Source organism: Peromyscus californicus, unplaced genomic scaffold, assembly GCF_007827085.1.
Source record: "Peromyscus californicus insignis strain IS unplaced genomic scaffold, ASM782708v3 Scaffold_3__1_contigs__length_106647218, whole genome shotgun sequence".
Lineage (NCBI taxonomy): Eukaryota > Metazoa > Chordata > Mammalia > Rodentia > Cricetidae > Peromyscus > Peromyscus californicus.
The window spans coordinates 51,235,997-51,255,002 of record NW_026294551.1 but is presented as its reverse complement, the minus strand read 5'-3'; the positions used below and the strand labels follow the sequence as shown (position 1 = coordinate 51,255,002).

Below are 19,006 nucleotides of genomic sequence, written 5' to 3'. Positions count from 1 at the left end.
TTAAGGGCTTTAGGCTGAGGGTGTGACTCCTGCGTGACTAGTCAGTGCTTCGGGGACTTTTGCTTGGACTCTGAGCTCCTTGTGGATTTGAACCTGGAAGGATGCAGCATCAACCAGTGGTAATCTTATGTGACACAGGCTTACTTTTCACGAGGTCAGAGTTTAGTCTTCATACTAATAACCACACCTGGAACATGGAAGTCTTAATATGCATTTGTCAGTAGTGTACACTGGAACACCTATATCCAGCCACACCTGCAGCGAGCCTATTGCTAAACATTGGTTATGGACAGCCCACACATTTCTTCTTGTTTTATTTAAGCCAGTTTAAGTCAGGCTGTCTGGCCAGTTGCAATCTAAATCTGTTAAAGTGTGAGGTTAAAGACAATAAACTGGCCCTACCCCAACTTCTGATCCAGCTTGGAGAAAGCAGAGGTGGTCTTCCTGAGAGCTTCCTCTGCTGGTGGCCATTGGAAAACATGTTGGGAACAAAATCTCTGGTGGGTTCCTTGTGACTCACTGGATTGGCTGACTGGTAGAACCTAGCACTGAGGCTTTCCTGTCTACACTGGGGAAGGGCATGGCCCAGAACTGATATTCTTCCTGTAAGGGACATTGTTATCCAAACAAGTGGTATCAACACATGACTAGGGTTTTCCCTTGTCCGCTGAGAAGATGTCGGCTCCCTCTGTGGCTCATGGTCAGCAGGGTGGGAGGGGAGGCACTTGTTGTATGGACCATGCATGTGTGACCACAGCCATAAGCAGGAATTCCATGTACTTGTTGGGCAGGGCCCGCTCCAGAAAGTTTGCTTGTTTGCAGAAATCCACCTCCTCTGAAGATGAACAGTGATGAGGGGCCATGGATCTTGGCATGCCATATGCTTTAGAGCTGGTCCAGAAAAACTCGGGGAAGTAGAACCCAGCACCGTCTGGTAGCCTGACCCAGCCTCTGCTGTTCCAGGTCCTCTTAGGGACAGGGGACCATGAAACCCTGCCCAGTGGGTACTGGTGGGGCCTGGGACAACAAGGTAGGGTCCTACTGGTAAGCAGCATCACCAGCCCTGTTGCTGCTCTTCCTGTCTCCATCATTCATGTAGTGAGCAAAGGAGAATGGGGTGAACTGCACCCCTCCTCCTTCAGGAAAAAAAATGAGGAGCCAGACCAGGCTGGGTGACTCAGAGGTACTTTCAGACACGTATTGGTTTCTTGGTGTGAAAATAGGCCCAGAGAGTCAGGAGATGTAGCTCTAATAGGAGATAAGGGCCTGCCATCATTTCACAGTGAGTGGGACGAGCCGTACTAACAGAATAACTCACACTTCCCTCATAGGCTAGAACGTGACGTCTTCAGAAGAAAATCAATTCTTTGGCGGAAAGAATGACTCTGCCCTTAAATGGTCAGGAAAAGAGTGGATGGCCTTCTTGGTTGACAGGATGAGCCTGACGTAGAACTGAAGCCCATTTCTCTGCCAGAAGAGGGCAAGTCCTGTGGCATCTAGCTGCAGTGTTGTAGACTGTGAGCAGGAGAAAGGGCAAGATTCCAGAACTGCTCAGTGGACAGTCCAGAGGAAGGGTGTGGGTACACCACGCAGGAGGTGTCAGACTTAGAGGTAGGGCAGGCAGAAGGTACAGAGAGACTGGTGGGAGAGAGAAAGAAAAAAAGGAGTGTCCGAATGAGATCTCACTCCTTTTCCTCTATCCTATGGCATGCAAGACCAGAGGTCCCCACAATGCTGTGTGCATCATTTGCCCTGGAGGGCTTGTGAACTGCGGCTTGCTGGGCTGTGCTCCGAGAGCATCACACACAGCAGGTCTGCCGTGGAGCCTGAGAAATGGGGTGTCTAACAAGTGCTAAATGTTGCCGAGGTTGCTGATCAGAGGCGCGCACTTGGAGAGCTGCTGGCCTGCTGTTGAATGTCCTGCTGCTGCCTGCTGTCTGAGAGATGCTTGAACTCTTCAGGCAAAGCTGCTCCTGTGGTCTGCAGAGATTGGCCTGAGAAGGTAAAACATTGACAGGGGAGAGTAGGGTGGCCTCCCTTCTCTCAGAAAACAGACCACAAAAGGCTGATTTCCAAGTCACCCATGGCCCCAGCAGGCAAAGGACCTCCCTTTTGTAGGGTATAAAGAAGGTTCTCAGCTTGGGTGGTTCATTCCAAGCATGTCTTGCCCCCTGGGCTGAGGTTTATGGAGGGTGCAGCTTGTGGACGTAGGAAGCAGCCCAGGGACATAGCCCTCGTTCCAGGAATTGGTGTCAAAGTTCACGCTTGTCCTTCCTCTCCTGTGCTGTGTGACACAGCGAGGATGACGGTTAATCTGCAGTGCCTCAGTCTTCCTATCTATGAAATGGAGCAAAGAATGTGCCTGTTGTACGGTTCACAGAGATTGCTTTGGGAGAATGAGGCAATGGATTAGAAATTAATATAAATCATGGGCAGTGTGCTATTCTCTTATATTCTGGAGTAGGGGGGTTGCTTCCAGGGCTCCCTCCCAGATACCATAACCCAGAGATGCCCAAGTCTCTTGCATAAGATGGGATACTGTTTGTATAGAACATGCAGACATCTTTCTGCATGACTTAAATAATCTCCAGGTTGCTTCGCTGTCCAATGCAATGTAAATCATATGCAAGTAGTTGTTAATACTGTATTGTTTGGGGAATGATAGCAAGAAAAGCTCTCTACTTGTTCAAGACTTACAATATTTCATTTCTCAATATCTCAGATCTATGGTGGGCTGAATCCACCAATGTGGCTAGAATCCATGCCTCTGAAGACTGACTATGGTTATTATTATTATTATTATTTTTAACTTTTAGCCAGGGGAGAAATAAGAAAAGGGGGTTCTGTGTAGGGGAAACTCTACCTCCCATAAGGTTAGTTGCTTTTCCTTTTGTCCATATTTTAAGAGAATTCAGATTTTAAAAATAATCGCACCAGGCAAAAGTCCCCACTTGAGTTATGTCCTGTGCTGGCCTTTGCCAGGACTCCTATGAACATGGAAGATGGGCGTGAGTTCTTGGTGCCTGGGAAATGTTGGAATGTTCTGAGTTCAAACTGTGCAAATGTTCCTTCTTTTGAGATTTGATGTTAATATCAGAAGGCTTTGGTCCATGACAGCATGCTCAGAGATTGCCCAAGTGCAAGGACAAATGGCCAGCATTGTGTCAGCCCTGTCTTATCGAACCCCTTCTGTCTAGTGGGAGCCTTAGGGCTTAACTTCAGCTTTGAAGGCAGGCACTGATGTACCCATTTCAGAGATGAGGAGGCTGAGGTCATGGGAGTTAAATTCCTTGGTTAGAGTTACAGTTAGTGGGCATCATCGGAGTCCTTATTGTCTGAGTGTGTCCCTCTGCTTCCTGACGCCAAGCTCTAAACTGTGAGATGTTTAAGAACTACAGAAAGGAACTGCTATCACCATATCCCTCCATTGATTTTTAGTGCTCAGAGTAATTCTCTTGATCCTTTTATTTTCCTAGCTGAACAAATATCCAGCTACTTGTCTGTATCAACAGTGACAGCATTGCCTACATGGCCTCCTCTATGCCCTGGACCCTGAGTAACAGATCCTCAGCCCCAAGTGACCACAGATACCTGGAGGTAAGAGAAAGAGGTTTTTACAAGCCTTCTTGCTTTGTTGTTGTCTCTTTTTTCTCTCTCATTAGTCTACTGCCTGGGAAAATTCCCAGCTTGTCCCCTGTCCCCACCCCCACCCCAAAGCCACTTTGTTGCGCTGGCATAATTTCTTACAATAACATTAACATATCACTGGAGCTCATTACCTTTGGTGTAATAGTTCCCTATTGAACTGTGTCAGACTAATTATGTCAGTTCCTTTTCATTCCAGTTTAGTGCTTCTCCAGAGAGCCACAGTGCAGCACTGGTAATAATGATTAAACTGCTGTCTAATGCTCCACTGGATGGCCAAACCAAACAGGGAAATTCCTCGCTGAAGATGGGGCTCACACAGCCCCGCCCTTGATACAATTTGCTGTTTTAAAAGCCATTCCCTGGTGGCCATTTCTACGTGACATTGCAGGGCTGGCATTGTCGGGGAATGAGAGGACCAATCAGAGAAGGAAATAACTTTGCAAGACCTGCAGTAACCAAGAGGCAGCTTGGGTGCTTTCCACTGGCCCGGGGAGCCTTGGAGTTCTGATGGGGACCATCTGGAGCAGCTCAGCCTGCGGAGGTGGGAGTACAGGAAGGGGCCAGGGTAATGAATCAGGACAAGCCAATATCAAATGCTTAAAGCTCTGTTGCCAGTGTCAGCTGAAACAGCCCCGGGAAGATGAATGAAAATGAAGTCATTTTCACCTTCCGATAGTAGTCTGGGAGAGCTCTTTGCTGGAGCTCAAGTCGAACACGCCTTTTTTTTTTTTTTTTTTTTTTTTTGCATAAAGGGAAGGAATGAACCTCACATTTTGGCAGAAGCTGTGACAGAGGGTTGATGCTCTTTACCTCCCAATGGGATGCAAATCTCTTCTGAGAACCCATCACCCACGGTTATGATTCTAATAATAGCAGCTGGCATCAAATGAGTAGTTACCTTGTGAAGGCATTGAGTTGAGCTTTCATTTAAGCCCCAGAAAGAACTTTATGGGGGAGTGTCTTATAGCCCCATTTTGTAGATGAGAATCTGGGGTATAGGGAGATTAAGCAATTCCAAGTCACTCCTAGAACCTCCACATTTGACTACAAAGTCCAGAATATATACAAAGTCATATTCTCTCATCATTCAACCAAACAGTATGATTAGGATCGTCTGCCCTCCTGCCTTGAGCTGTGTCCTCAAGTTACTTTGTGATCATGGTGGACACTACCTCCACTTTCTTTGGTCATGAATCCACAGATAATATGAGTACAGAATGAACCATTCTGTGAGCAGGTGAGGGTGGAAGCGTAGAAAACACTGCATTCGTTCAGCCACAGTGGCTTGTTACATGACTGGCTCTCCTGGGCGCAAGGGATGCTGGGATCAGCAAGAGCTAGCACAGACTTTGCTTTCTCAGGATCTTAAGTTCATTTTGTAGAAAATGAACTAAGACAGGATATTGGTACCAAAAAGGTGGATGGCTTTTGTGCAAATATCTAACAGTACGAAGTTGGTCCTCAAGCAGGGCACCCAGCAGAGGCTGGAAGAGTGCTGGGATGCATGCTGGTAAAAGCCTACATTGTTGTAAATGGACTGCTAAAGATGACTCTGATGAGGTCTTGGAAGAAAACAGTGGAGAGCTGCAGAGAAAGCCTTGACCTTAGAGAGTATTTGAGATATCAAGAATGTTGGTAGAAGCATGGATGGTTCTTAGCCTGCTTTGTGCTGTATCACAAAGTACCAAAGACTGGGTAACTTACAAAGAAAAAGACAAACTTATAAAGAAAAGAAACTTGTTGTAGTTCTGGAGGAAAGGAAGTCCAGTGTCAGGGTTCCAGAATTCAGCCAGGGCTTGTGGGCTGCTTCGTCTCATGGCTGAAGGTGGGAAGATGGTAAGAGAGAAAGGGTAAGAGAGTGTTGAACTTGAAGTTTTCAACGGGGAGCCCACTTTCATGGTAACCAGCTCTCTCCCACTCTAAGGCATTTGTCCCTTCATGAAAGTGGTATCCCCATAGTCAAACACCTCTCACTAGCACTACCTCATGTTTCTAACCCATGAACTCTGGGGCACACATTCCTATCAGAGTAGGTGGCACAGGTCATTCTGATGAGACCTTAGATTGAAATGAGCATGTTGTTAACCAGGGAGGACCCGCCAGCTTTGTTACTACTTGTCCAGGAACTTGCCTGAGTTGTCCTTTCATCTTAGTGTTTTATGGAAGGCAGAGCTCGTAAGAAGCCAAATTGGATGGAAATTTGGCTGAGAAAATACCAAAGCAAGTGTTGAAGGAGTGGCTTGGCATCTCATGAATGCTTATAGCATGATGCAAGAAAAGACTAATGATTCAAAGATGTTATTGAAAAACCTGAAAGGAGTTCAGACCTCGAGATTGGGAATTCTCAGGATGGACTGTAAAGGATTTACAAGTTTGCTGTGGAATGTATTTCTGTGTGCTGTGAATATGTGTGGCTCCCATTGGATAATAAAGCTGTCGAGAGAAAGCTTTCAGCCAGGCAGGAAATCCAAGCAGAGATACGGAGAGAAGAAGGGCAGAGTTGGGAGAGATGCTTGCTGCTGCCAAAGGAGCAACAAGATGCTGAAGGAGCAACAAGATGCCATGGCCACGAGGCAACATACAGATTAATAGAAATGGGTTGGATTAAGTTATAAGAGCTAGCTAGCAAGAAGCTTGAGCCATAAGCCATACAGTTTATAAATAATATAAGCCTCTGAGTGATTATTTTATAAGTGGCTGCAGGACCCCGGGGCCAGGTGGGACCAGAGAAACTTCCAGCAAAAAAAAAAAAAAAAAAAAAAAAAAGTTTGTTTGGGAAAGTTTGTGGCCATCTGATAAATAAGGTTGGTTAGACAGCCATCTAAATAGAAGCCAGAGATTATTGTTTAAGAATCATCCACTTGAGTCCCCAAGGGCACCTCAAACAACACAAGCTATTGCTGTTACTCTTGGTTGCCTAAAATAATGAGATGGGAAACCCTTATTGCTGCAAAGACTACTTTCAGTGCAAAACTTGATGAACTCAACACTGACTGACAGGTAACTCCCTACCTGATAGCTAGCTTACATAGTGCTGGAAGGTGCTGTCCAGGCTGCTGAGGGAGGAACAACAGAGTCTCACACAGCAGTGGACCCTGCATGCTACAATTCTCACCTGCTTGGCAAGATAGACCCACTTGTGCACATTGGCATGACACTTATGGAGTAACCAGCTACCATCTGACTGGATATTAGGCTTGCTCCCTGGTAGAGATCTCATGCCTGGTATTGTAAACCTGGTCAAAAGCCCACGATTGAGGAGATTATAGGCCCTAGGGGCAACCTACTGTTGTGGTCATTTTAAATAGCCTTCTAAATATTTCTGTTTATGCCCATCGATTTGTGTTGCTCTCAACTTTGGTCAGAGAATCTTCTCCTTGCAGTGAGTAATGATTAATGCAGAGACTCATAACTGGTCAAAGTGCTGACTATAAGTCACTGTGAGTGCTCAGTTGTAGATGGTTCGTCTCTATCAATCTTCTTCCAGCCAAGGCTCAGGGAACATGGTGGAAGAGTGGGTGGGAAGAATGTAAGAGCAGACAGATGAGGAGAGCTATGAAATGTTGACTTGTGGACATACCATGGCTTTTGCACATATTGACTCACAACACCTGTGATTACCTGCACAAGATTTGCATAAGATCAAGTCAGTCAAGATTCCAGCATGAGTCGGGGTTGGCAGAGAAGCTATTAGCAGCCGATGGTTGCTGAAGAAAGGAAAGTCACTCTCCTTTGGGGACATGGCCATGCCCCTGTGGATGGCCCCACACTTGTGTACATATAGGCAGTGTTAATTGCACATTGGGGCTTATTAACAACAAAAAAAGAAGACATGAAGTTGAGAGGGTGATGGGTATGGGTACAAGGCACTAGGAAGAGATCTAGGGAGGTAATGGTAGAGGGATATGATCAAAATACATTGTGTAAATGTATGAAATTTTCAAAGAATAAACAAAAATACTATTTTAAAAAAGAAATCTTATGTAAAGCACTTAGCATAGTGCTGAGTGAGTGTAGTTGTTATGCTTATATACCAAAATACACTCACCAAATTTAAAGTATTTTGGAGGAAAAAAGATGAGCAAATGGCTAGTTGCAGTTAGATGCTTTTCCATAGAGAATGTGAGAAAGCAAACTAAAAGTTCAGGCTATTTTATAGTTCGACAAGTTTAATGGTTGCCAGCAATTATAATAGATTGATTAAGATCTCAAATTCTGGAGTTAGGCTGCATGAGCTAAAGTGTTACAAAGATGGATAAATCAGTTTGAATTTCATGTATCAATTCCTTGATATATTAAATGCAGAAAGGGGGTATTTCACTGTAGAAAGCTCTTTGCATTAAGTGCTATGTTTCATATAAATGAGTTAAGTATCTGGCATATGGCAGTACTTATCAATAAAAGGGCCCAACCACTAGAGAGGGGATCCAGAGACTACAAGAATATTTCAAAGGAGGGGCCACAGGTACTGTTGGTCACTCCAGTTCCACTGGCTCCAGTGTGGTATGGACAGTCACCTCTCTGGGAGTCACAGGTGGCTGACTTTTCACTGAGCATGTGCATATCCATAGTACATGAAGTCGTGGCTATAGGGCTGCCTGCACCTATATGTCTAAGAATGGAGCTGCTGGGAGCTATGGGAATAAAACCATAGCACAGAACTAGAGAGCTTCTGTTAGGTCATTATTCAGCAGGACCACAGGAGAGAGGCTGTGTTCAAGAGCCCAAGACAGCAGAGGCCTAACATTCGAGCCTAGCCCCAAAGAACCACAGGCTTGTCACTCCAAGCTGTGAGAGCTGTGGGCTTGTGCTAACTCAGCAAAGCTATAGGAGCAGGGCCACCTAGAGCTTGGGGACAAGTCTCTACCCTGTATGGATATGTATGAGGGTAGGACCTCCACCAAGGAAAAAGCATTGATCTGAAGATGATTTTCAAGTTGTAAGATTTTGTATTTGATTGAGACCCATCACCCTATCCTTCCTATCTATCTATCTATCTATCTATCTATCTATCTATCTATCTATCTATATACCTACTTATCTATCCATCTATCTATTTATCCTATCTATCACCTATCTACCCATCATCTATGAACCAACCAGTCACCATCATTTATCTAGCTAATATCACTGTGTTGCCTAGGCTGACTTTAAAGTCCTGGCTCAAACACTCCTTCAGTATCTGCCATTGCACCCAGCCTTCCTATCCTTTAATGCTTCTCCCTTTTAAAATAGGACTCTCCATCTTACCTGGCCCACCACTCTGTTTTGGAAACACAGACCCCGTTTGAGTTCATAAGCTCACTTGAGTTTTGCTTGTATCTGATTTAGATGATAATCAGGTAACACTTAAAACTTCGGTTCTGTTCATTGATGCTGAAATGGGTGCAGACTTTTAGTTCTACTAGGATTCGGTACTTTTCAGAGAAGGGTGACACACAGTTTGGGGGGTCTGAGGGTGGGATACAATGGGATGTGTTGAAATCTTAAGGCCAACATACTAGCATCACAAAGTGAGGATGTGGGGGTGATTAAGTCATGAAGGCAGAACCCTGTAACTGGGATTCATACCCTCAGGAGGGAGATCTCATGGAGGTGGGGAGATGGTTCAGTCAGTAAAGTGCTTCCCATGCAGTCACAAGGACTTGAGTTCAGATCCCCAGCATGCATATAAAAGAGCATGGGGTGGGGGTGCACATCACGTGCTTGAGGAGAGGTAAGACAGGAAGATCCCTGGAACTTGCTGCTTAGTTCAGCTTAGAAAAACTCCAGATTCAATGAAAGACCTTGGCCCCCCACAAAAAAGGTGGAGAATGACTGAGGAAGATGACTGATGTTGACCTCTGACCTCCACATGTACATACACATTTGCACAAACACATCTGTTCACCTTTGTTTCACGAAGATGCATTGGAAGAACGGCCACCTGAAGTAGGAAATGGTTCCTCACCAGACACTGAAAATACTGAACCTTGATTTAAAACTTCCAAGACCTTAAAACTGGGAGAAACAACCGTCTGTTGAGTAAGCCGTCATGACTCTGACTTTGTGTGATAGCAGTCAAGTCTACAGGTTAGAGCGTCTCAAACATGGCATCAGGGAGTGAACATGGCATGCTGGGAGATGGTGGTTGGTCGGTCTCCCGGGCTGTGCTGTGCTGTGAGGCAATGCTGCCTCTGGAGCAGCATCTCTTGGAAAGGGAGGACGGTGTGATAAAGTGCAGACTCCTGCGTCCCACTGGCCTTTGACAGTGGAAACTAGATTCTCTGTCCATAGTAGCTTTTTCTGGGATGTGATGTTGGTAATACTAAATTTACAGGGATTGATTACTTGACAACAGAAAATGTATAAGCCAATACATTTGGGTAATTCTGAATAAATTGCGATTCATAAATACAGTATGTATGGATGTTTCACTTACATGTAGCCTGTATACCACTTGTGTGCCTGTTGCCTAAAGAGGCCAGAAGAGGACAACAGATTCCCTGGAACTGGAGTTATGAAAGGTAGTGAGCTGTGACCATGTGGGTACTAGGAACTTAACCTGGGTCCTATGCAAGAGCAGCAAGTACTCTTAACTACAGAGCCATATCTCCAGCCTTAGGATCCTTACAGTTTAAATTCTTACAGTTTCAATGCAGGGTCTTTCTCCAAAGCACTTAGCCCTGTAATGTCTTCCTCATGCTCTCTGATGGGAGTGTTTCATGGAATCATTGTTCCCAGGAAGAACGTAAGATAGGCCTCCCAATGTCACACTCCCAGCAGCTGGGCAGGTAGAGGGGATGCTGGACACAAATGGGTGTGAGTAAAGGGAGTCATGAGGGTTTGGGGAAAATATAACCTACACCCTACTTACAGTAAGCATCCACCCACAGTCTTAGATGTTTGCCATGCCCCCCCCCCCGCCTCAGCTGCTGAGATCCTTGGAAGGAGAAGCTTCCTAGCATGAAGGTAGAGGAACCCTAGGAGGGAGCAGCATGGAGGTGAGCATGCAGTTGGTGTCTGCTGAGCTCTGAGAAAGGCCTGGGAGGTGCCAGAGGCTAGCAGAGTGTGCTTGCTCCATAGACAGAGCTTCCCTGGTGTGCCCAAGGATCAATGAGGTACACAGAGAGGGGCTGAAGATGCCACTGTGAACACCGGCTCTTAGGGCTGTTTCTTCGTCTCCAATGAGCACATGGGGAGTCTAGGCATGTGGAATACCTAGGGATCTTGTTAAGCTGCACATAACTTTCAACATAGCAGGTGTGCAGCGTCTCCCCATTCCTGGAGATGTCAGCAGTTTTGAGCACCAACTAGGACCTTAGGACCTAGGCTGGCCAGTCCAGAGAGCAGCTCTAGCCAGGTCCTGATTCCTAGCAATTGTAGTTTGTTCTGAGAATAACAGACTTATTTTTCTCATGGTGAACAGTGGTGAGGTATGGATTGTGCATGAGGTGTCTCTCTTTCATCAGAACGGGAGAGAGGAGGGGACATGGTTCTGCCTCTATGTCATCAGATTGGGAGAGTGGCAGAGGGGAGGGGTACTTCTAGTCATTATAGCGGCAGGGGCGGGGGAGGAATACAGCTTGGTCTCTGTTTCATGAGAGTAAGTCAACCCCCTTTCTGGAACAGGGGCATCATAACCTCAGACATGTGAGATCCCGGGTTCCAGAACAAGACTGACTGGCTGTTTGATTGTCAATTCTGCTGAGTGAACTTGACGAAGGGAGCTGACCTCTGTGAACTCGGCCCTCTAGTCTTGAAATAGAAAAATGAGGAACACGCTTCAGGCTGGTTAGGGAGATTGTGTGAGCTAATATCTAAAGCACGTAGGATGGTGCCTGAGAAACTCCCCATTCTCTGAGTCCTGGCTCTGATGGCTGAGGGCTAGAGCACTTATTCCCTGGGCATGACAGAGCGCATCTGGCTACAGAAGCACAGGAGGGAACTGAAGAACATCAACTTCAGTGACAGATCTGGATTTCCGTTACAGCCCTGCTCCATTTCTTCATCTACAAAATGGGGGTCATAATAGCAGAAATGAAGTTGAGTTGAATATGCAAGGTGTTGATGTGTGTAGTTGTGTAAAACCAACCCAGTAAATGGTAGCGTGAAGACGACAGTCAGGGTCTGTTACAGAGTCACATTTACCTTTTCTTTTCTTTGGGGTGGTGGTGGGGGGTCCATCTTTGTAATATATTATTTAACAAGTAGGTCTCCTTAGGAAAGCACACTAAACACACAAACAGCTTCTGGGTCATGAGCACCACACGGAGAGACCATTTCATGCCCACTTGGTGACTAGAAACAAAAACCCAGGCAATGAAAAGTCTTGACAAGAATGCAGACACCCAACAGGTGGCTGTCTGGAGAAACACTGTGACAGTTCTTCAAAATGTTGAAGAGAGCCCACATGATCGAGCAATTCCATGCCTGTGTATCTACTCTAGAGAAATAAAAATATACTATCTATAAAGATAAAAATATGCCATGTATATAAAAGGTGTTGCATGCATGTGTTCATGGGGGTAGAATTCAGAATAGCTGAAACTGTGGAAGTGCCCAAGTGCCCATTATCTGGGGAAAGAGTAAGTCAAGTGTAGTATGTCCATACAATGGGAGAGTATATGACAATAAAAAGGACCTACGTCTCGATATAAACCCCAACACATGAGCATCAAACACATTGCACTAAGTGAAAGAAGCCATATAGAAAATCCACATGCTATAAGATACCATTTTCAGGAAAGGTTCAGAACAGGCCTCTCTACAGAGACAGAAAGTAAGCTATTGGTTGGTGGGGCTTGGCGGTGGATTTCGGGAACAATGGAGTGAGTGCTAATGGGCACAGCCATTCCTATAGGGAGGTGTGGGAATGCTGTAAAATTAGATTGTGCTGCTTGCTGCACAGCTCTGTAATAAACCAATGATCAGGGAATTGTGCCCAGAGAAAGATGAATTTTATGGTAGGTAAATTAGACCTCCATAAGGCTTTTAACAGAAACAGAAGAGGCACCTTGAAACTCTGAGAAGGATGCATTCTTCCCAAGGCTGCCCCAGAGAACAGCCTCTCTCCACAGCCCCTCTGGCCAGCATTCTTCCCACAAAGAATGACCTCAGACCCTGAGCAGACCTGTTTTCTTTCTCATCCAATCTGAGCGAGCATCTTGCAAAGCGTTGATCTCTGGGGGCAGAAGTCTAACTTCTTTATTCACAGTCAAAGGCGCAGAATCTGGGTCAGTGGAAAGCATGCCTTCTCCTGAGGATCAGGGTCAGGGAGCAGGTGTCAGTCTTACAAATTATTAAGGAGAGAGCATGCAGGCAGTAGCCTACAGGGGTGGTGAGCAGCAGAACCGTGCCATCAGCCTCCTGGCTTGGGACTGGGAAGGTGCTTCTTTTCACAAGTCTGCTCTAGCAAAGATCTCTGTCAAGGGCAAGCAAATCAGGCAGGTAAGGCTTCTGGGGAACAGACACCAGGATGCAGAAGTCTTCTAGCCCTGCAGTTTGGGGAAGCGGAGGGTACTCCATGATGGGCAGACACTGCAAGAGTTCAGATCAGGTCCCAGGTGCCTGAGATTAAGAGTGATGGGCCTGGGCTGAGCATAAACTAGCACTGAGTTGTCAGAGGCAAAAGGACGGGGGGTGGGGGGGCTGGGTTTTACTTAAACTCGTGTTGTGAAGTTGTCTTAGTTACTTTGCTATTGCTATGACAAAACATCACGACCAGGGCAACTTATAAAAGAAAGCGTTTAATTGGGGTTACAGTTTCAGAGGGTTAGAGTCCCTGATGGTGGAGCAAAGGCATGATAGCGGGATTTGTGATCTCACATCTTGATTCACAAGTATGAGCCAGACAGAGAGCTAGCTGGGAAGGGCATGCATTTTTAAAACTTCAAAGCCCACCCCTAGTGACACACCTTCTCCAACAAGGCCACACCGCCTAATCCTTCCCAAATGATTCTGCACACTGGGGACCAAGTGTTCAAATACATGAGCCATTCTGCAGGCCATTCTGATTCAAACTATCACAGAAGTCATTCTAGAACAAGGCTTTTCCTTCCAGAAGAATTGTCCATCTTTCCACAACTTCCCCTGAAACACATTTTTAAAAAAATTTTTAAATTTTAAATTAGTGTCTATTTATGTGTGTCTGTATAGGAATATGTGCATGTTAGTGCAAGTGTCCACAGAGGCCAGAGAGGAGCATCAGATCCTCTGGCGCTGGAGTTACAGATGGTTGCAAGCCACCATCATGGGTGCTGGGAACAGAACTGGAATCCTCTGGGAGAGCAATATGTGCTCTTCAGTACTGAGCCATTTCATCAGTGCCGAGAAAATACTTAAATTATTTTATTTTTTATTTGTGTATTTTTTATTGTGTTTGTGTTGCATGTGTGTGTGGGTACATGTGTATGCACATGTGTGCAGAGGTCAGAAGTCAACACCAGGTGTTTTGCCCAATTTCTCTCCTCCTTAGTGTATAGTAGAGTTTTCAGAGTTCGCATGAGTTGAACCAGCCTGCAGAGGAAGAAACGGGGCATTTCTGTATACTCTTCTAGCTCCTTTGCACCTCCCACGCTGATGCATAAACACTGTGTGGACTGCTGGTACCATGCCTTCCTCGGCATTGTCTGTTTGTATGTTCTGTGTGGGTGGAATCGGCACCCTTGCTGCTCTGGATCTAGCTTTTTGTTGTTGCTGTTATTCAGTCATGTGCTTGTGAGGTTCATCCAGGGTGCTGTGTGCAGTAGTCCCTTCAATATTGCTGGGTGAGACATATTCCATCATTTGAACACATTATACACTAGTTAGCCATGTGACTCCTGCTAAGTGTCTGAGTGGCTTCCAGTTCAAGGCCATTATGCTCTGTGCTAATGCTACAAGCATTCTGATGTCCCTTGTAGGGTGAGCACAGGGCACATTTGTGGTGGGAGTGGAACTCTTAAGTCATAAGGTCTGCACATGCTTGAGTAGACATTGTTCACCAGTGTCCCTGAGTGTCTGGAGAAGTTTTAATGACCAACACAGAATGTATGGAAGAGACAAAGCCCAACTCCTACCTTCCCTGTAAGGAGAGGCGTGCACTGAGTGCTGGTATGGGAATCTACATCACCCCAGTTCATGGGTTGATCCCTGATGAAAAGTGCCTTGAATATGACTGTATTTGGAGACAGAAACTTACAAGAGGTAGATGGCTAATACAAAATGGGTACTTAGAGTGGTCCTCCATCCAGTCTGACTGGTGTCCTTTCAATAAGATGAGATTAGGATACACAGAGCCACAAGGTGGGCCGCCACTGAGGACACTGGGACGTAGGTTTCTGAAGGTCTGTCTGTTCTGAAGACTCTTTCCTTCTTACGGGTGCATGCTCTATATCCCTGACAATCTGAAGGAGATATGGCATGCTGTCTTCTGTCTACTTAAACTGTCATAACAAAACACCCTAACAACAGCAACAATAACAACAAAAGTAGGCAACTTGGTCATAGACACTGATTTCTCACAGCTGAGAAGTCTTAATATCCAGGATCAAAAGACCCTCTTCAGGGCCTCTTCTTGGCTTCCTGACACCCATGTCTCACTGTCTTCCCATGTGGGACTGTCCTAGTTTGCTTTCTGTTGCTGTGCCCCAAAGAAACTTGGGGAAGAAAAGGGTTTATATGGCTTACACATCCCAATCACAGCCTATCACCAAGGGAAGCCAAGGCAGGGACTCAAGCAGGAACCCGGAGGCAGGAATTGAAGAAGCAGAGACCAGAGAAGAATGCCACTTACTAGCTTGCTCCTGGTGGCTTGTTCAGCTTGCTTTTGTATATAACACAGGACCACCAACCTGCTCAAGGGTGGCACCAATCACAGTGGACTGGGCCCTCCCACATTAATCATCAATCAAGAAAACACCCCATAGACTTGCTTACAGGGCAATCCGATAGAAGTATTTTCTCAATTGAAGTTCTTTCTTCCTAGGTGACCCTAGCCTGTGTCAAGTTGACAAAAAGCTGACCAGCACAGAGGATAGGGGAGAGCCAGCTTTCTGGTGTCTTTCCTTGTATGGTATTGTATCAATTGCTTTTCTGTTGTGATAACCACCATAACCAAAAAACAATGTATGGGATAAGAGTCCACGAGAAGGGGAGGCATGGTAGCAAACAGCAGACATGGTGGCAGGAGCAGGAAGCTAAGAGAGCAAACGAAAGTGGGGGAATCTACATAGTCTCAAAGCCTGTCCCTAGTGACATAGCTCCACCAGTAAGGCTATACTACCAAAACCTCCCCAAACCACACAACCAGGCGGGAACCAAGCCTTCAAATTTCCCAGCCAACAGGGGGAAATTTAGACCACAACAAGTGATGTCTAACAATTAATTTCCTCTTAGATAAAACTGTTCTAAAGGGAGGTAAAGCATGTCATTGGGCAGGGAAGCTTGTGGAGCTTAGGAAGTAAGCAACTCAAAGACTTTAGGAAGTTCCTGAAACTGACAAGATTCTTTAGGCCCCTTCCTCTCCAAGCATAGGTAAGCTACAAGGACTGCCAAGAGCCATTGGCAGACCAGCCATACTTCTTGGAAGAAGCAGAGATCAGATGAGCTGCCTGGAAGAGCCTCAGACCAGCTGAGCCACCTGGAGAGGACATTCTTATTGAGCTGCCTGCAGGTTGTGCAATGAGTCCCTGGTTTCCAACTTTCATGAGCTGTCACTCAGGCTGTGATGGGCTGTGGCGATGCATCTGTCTTTGAGTCGTTCCTACTCCTGTAAGCAACCTCAATAAAACTCACGTTACACTTTGGTGGAATCTGAACTTAGGTCTGTGGTCAGTTCCCTATCTGTGATGAGTATATATCTGTTCATAGCTCCCTAGGAATAGTGTGACACAATATAGGGACCTTCATCTCTTCAGACCAGGATCTCGCTTTCATGCAATGCTATCTCCCAAAGAGGACAAGCCTCAGCTATCACATGGAGAGGTAACACCTCAGCACAGGAAGAGGGGCACAGTAAACACATAGTATGACTCTCTGAAACAGTCACTTTGGCCAAGCTCTTTCCAGTTTACAGAGGCCATTCCCGAAAGCCATCTCACCAGAGACACAGGAGAGCCTAGTCAGGAGGGGGCTGAGAGTGCAGGCCTTCCACCCATCGAGCTAGCTCGCCCTTGTCTGCATCAAACTGTAAAGCCAAATCCAGCCATTTTCAAATAGCAAGGGACCAGGGCTGGACCTCACACTCTTCTCTAGCACAGAGCAGAAGAGGAAAGGAGACTCTGCGTGGCTGAGTGAAGGATTGCACACAGACAGACTGTGGCTGAATTGTGCAACTTCTGATGGACCCAGAAAGGACAAGGCTGACCTGGAGCCAGGCCAGCACTGGGGCTCTGGGGCTCTTCGAATTTAAAGACCCTGAAAATGTCCTTGCTTTCTTAACTCTGCATCACTTACATCTCCCTGTGCCCTCACAGCCTCTCTTTCACCAGATCTCTTTGCCATTTACCGAGGACTACAGTGCCGCTCCACTCACGCAGGTCCCATTCCAGGAGTGATTGATGACCACTGGACACACACAGATGGACGCCGAGAGCCACGTCTGCTCCTTCTGTGCGCCTCCGTGGCGGCAGCGACGCGATTTTTCATGTGCGTGTTGGCTTCTGAGTCCTCGTCGGGCTCCCGAGCGTAACCAAACCCAGACAGGCTCCGTGAGATGAAAAATAAAGTACAATGTTTATGATGCCATGAAATGCCTTCTTTTTCCTCCTAAAAAAGAAACGTATTTATTTCTGTGTGTGTATGGGTTTGCGGCAAGTGTGGAAGGATTAAGCCTTTGAAACTGTCGATTTATATCCTTGAGTAATATGAGGTCTTTGTCTTGCTGGAGAGAGCTTTCTAGATTGGAAAAGTGAGAGTCAGGCCCTCTACTCCATCCCGGGGGGCTCATTTGTTAAGTATTTAAGGAGCATCTACTGGCCAAAGCTGGGGCGCAGGGCCTGCAGGAGAGGCTCCATGGCTGTCCTGGTGAAGCCAGTAGTCTACAAAGTGAGTGGTTCAGCCAGCGGGAAGTGGAGGAGGGAGCTTCCTGCGGAAGGATAGGGGAGGGGATGCTGAAGGATACAGAGGAACCAGCCTGTGGGGGCAGGTGGAGCATAGCATCAGGAGTGGTATCCTCAGAAAGGAAGGTGAGTGGTGTTTGAGTAGCTGGGCCTTACCAGGAAGGCTGTATTCAAGGTACCGAGCTCTGGGTTCAAATCCCAGCTTTGCTCCATCTCTTCTATGTGGCCAAATGTTGAATGGGGAAAGAAGCTGTTACCTCCTCGGTAGAGATATGGAAGGGAAGTGCTATTAAGGCAAGGAGTGGGCAGCAGTGCCCAGCATGTAAGAAATGCTTTCAAGTCATCACCTACTTACTTTCTTGAGGCTTCAGTAGAGAAGGAAAGAGAAGGCAGAACAGAGTGAGCCAGACCACACCTTGGTCTGCACCTCCCTATGGTATAGGAAGTATAGGTCTCAGGGCATGCTATGACTTCTGGAGAGAGAACCAACTAGTTGGTCCAGAGAGATACTCTCTTGAGAGATGTATGCCCAAGAATTCCAAGATGAGAGGAGGTCCCAAAAGGACCTCATCTGAGGAAGTATGCCCAAATTACAGGAAAGGAATGTAAGAAACCCACAGCCAAGGGAGGGGTGGTGTCCAAAGAGTCTGCAGGGGCTCCTGTCGAATGTCCAGAGGGGGATAAGGAGCTGAGTTGAGGTTGGGCACTGGGCCTTTGCTGAGGAGGCCACCTGGGGTGAGGTGGTGGACCCAGGGGTAAGACCAGTGCCCATGCCAAGCCTCTGTAAATGGGGCAATGTCCTGAGTTCGGTGTTATCTGTCTTTATGGAGCTTGGGCGATGGGGATAGGTGCAAGAGATAGATGGGTAGGCAAGTGTTGACCATCAGGATAGACAGGGGAAGATGAGAAAGAGGAGGGTGCCTGGGACCCTAGAGCAGAGCAGCCTCACTCAGCAAGGGAATAGGGCCAGGTTTACGGAAAAGAGCCTGTACACTGAGATACATAGGATGGCCAGGAGTTGGCAGTCAGGAAGGACCCAGGGAGAGTGGTCCAGGGCAAGAGAGAATGTGGGTACAGGCCCGGAGGACAGAGGCAGCTTCTGAGTGTGCACCCAGGGCAGGAGTGAAGATTCAGAGCAGGGAAGTGTGAGTCAGTCAGGGAGACTAAGACATGACCTTGGGTGGGGTTGAGGGACTGTCTGGGAGAGGTGGGTCTTTTAGCAGTTAGGCTGGGCTTAAAGGACACATGGCTTAACCTCTTTGAGTAGGTTCCCCTCTGTGTATAAAGTTTCTTGTGAGGACATCCTTTTGTTCGAACAGATACTTACTGAGGGCCTC

General features: G+C 46.6%; 1 long non-coding RNA gene across 1 annotated transcript; it reads left to right on the top strand.

Annotated features, from left to right (window-relative positions):
• The first annotated feature begins 1,501 nt into the window (after window positions 1-1,501).
• Window positions 1,502-17,196, top strand: LOC128122803 (uncharacterized). Its single transcript, XR_008222498.1, has 3 exons — window positions 1,502-2,002; window positions 3,477-3,597; window positions 17,085-17,196. It is a non-coding gene; the product is annotated as an uncharacterized LOC128122803 (long non-coding RNA).
• The last annotated feature ends 1,810 nt before the right edge of the window (window positions 17,197-19,006 follow it).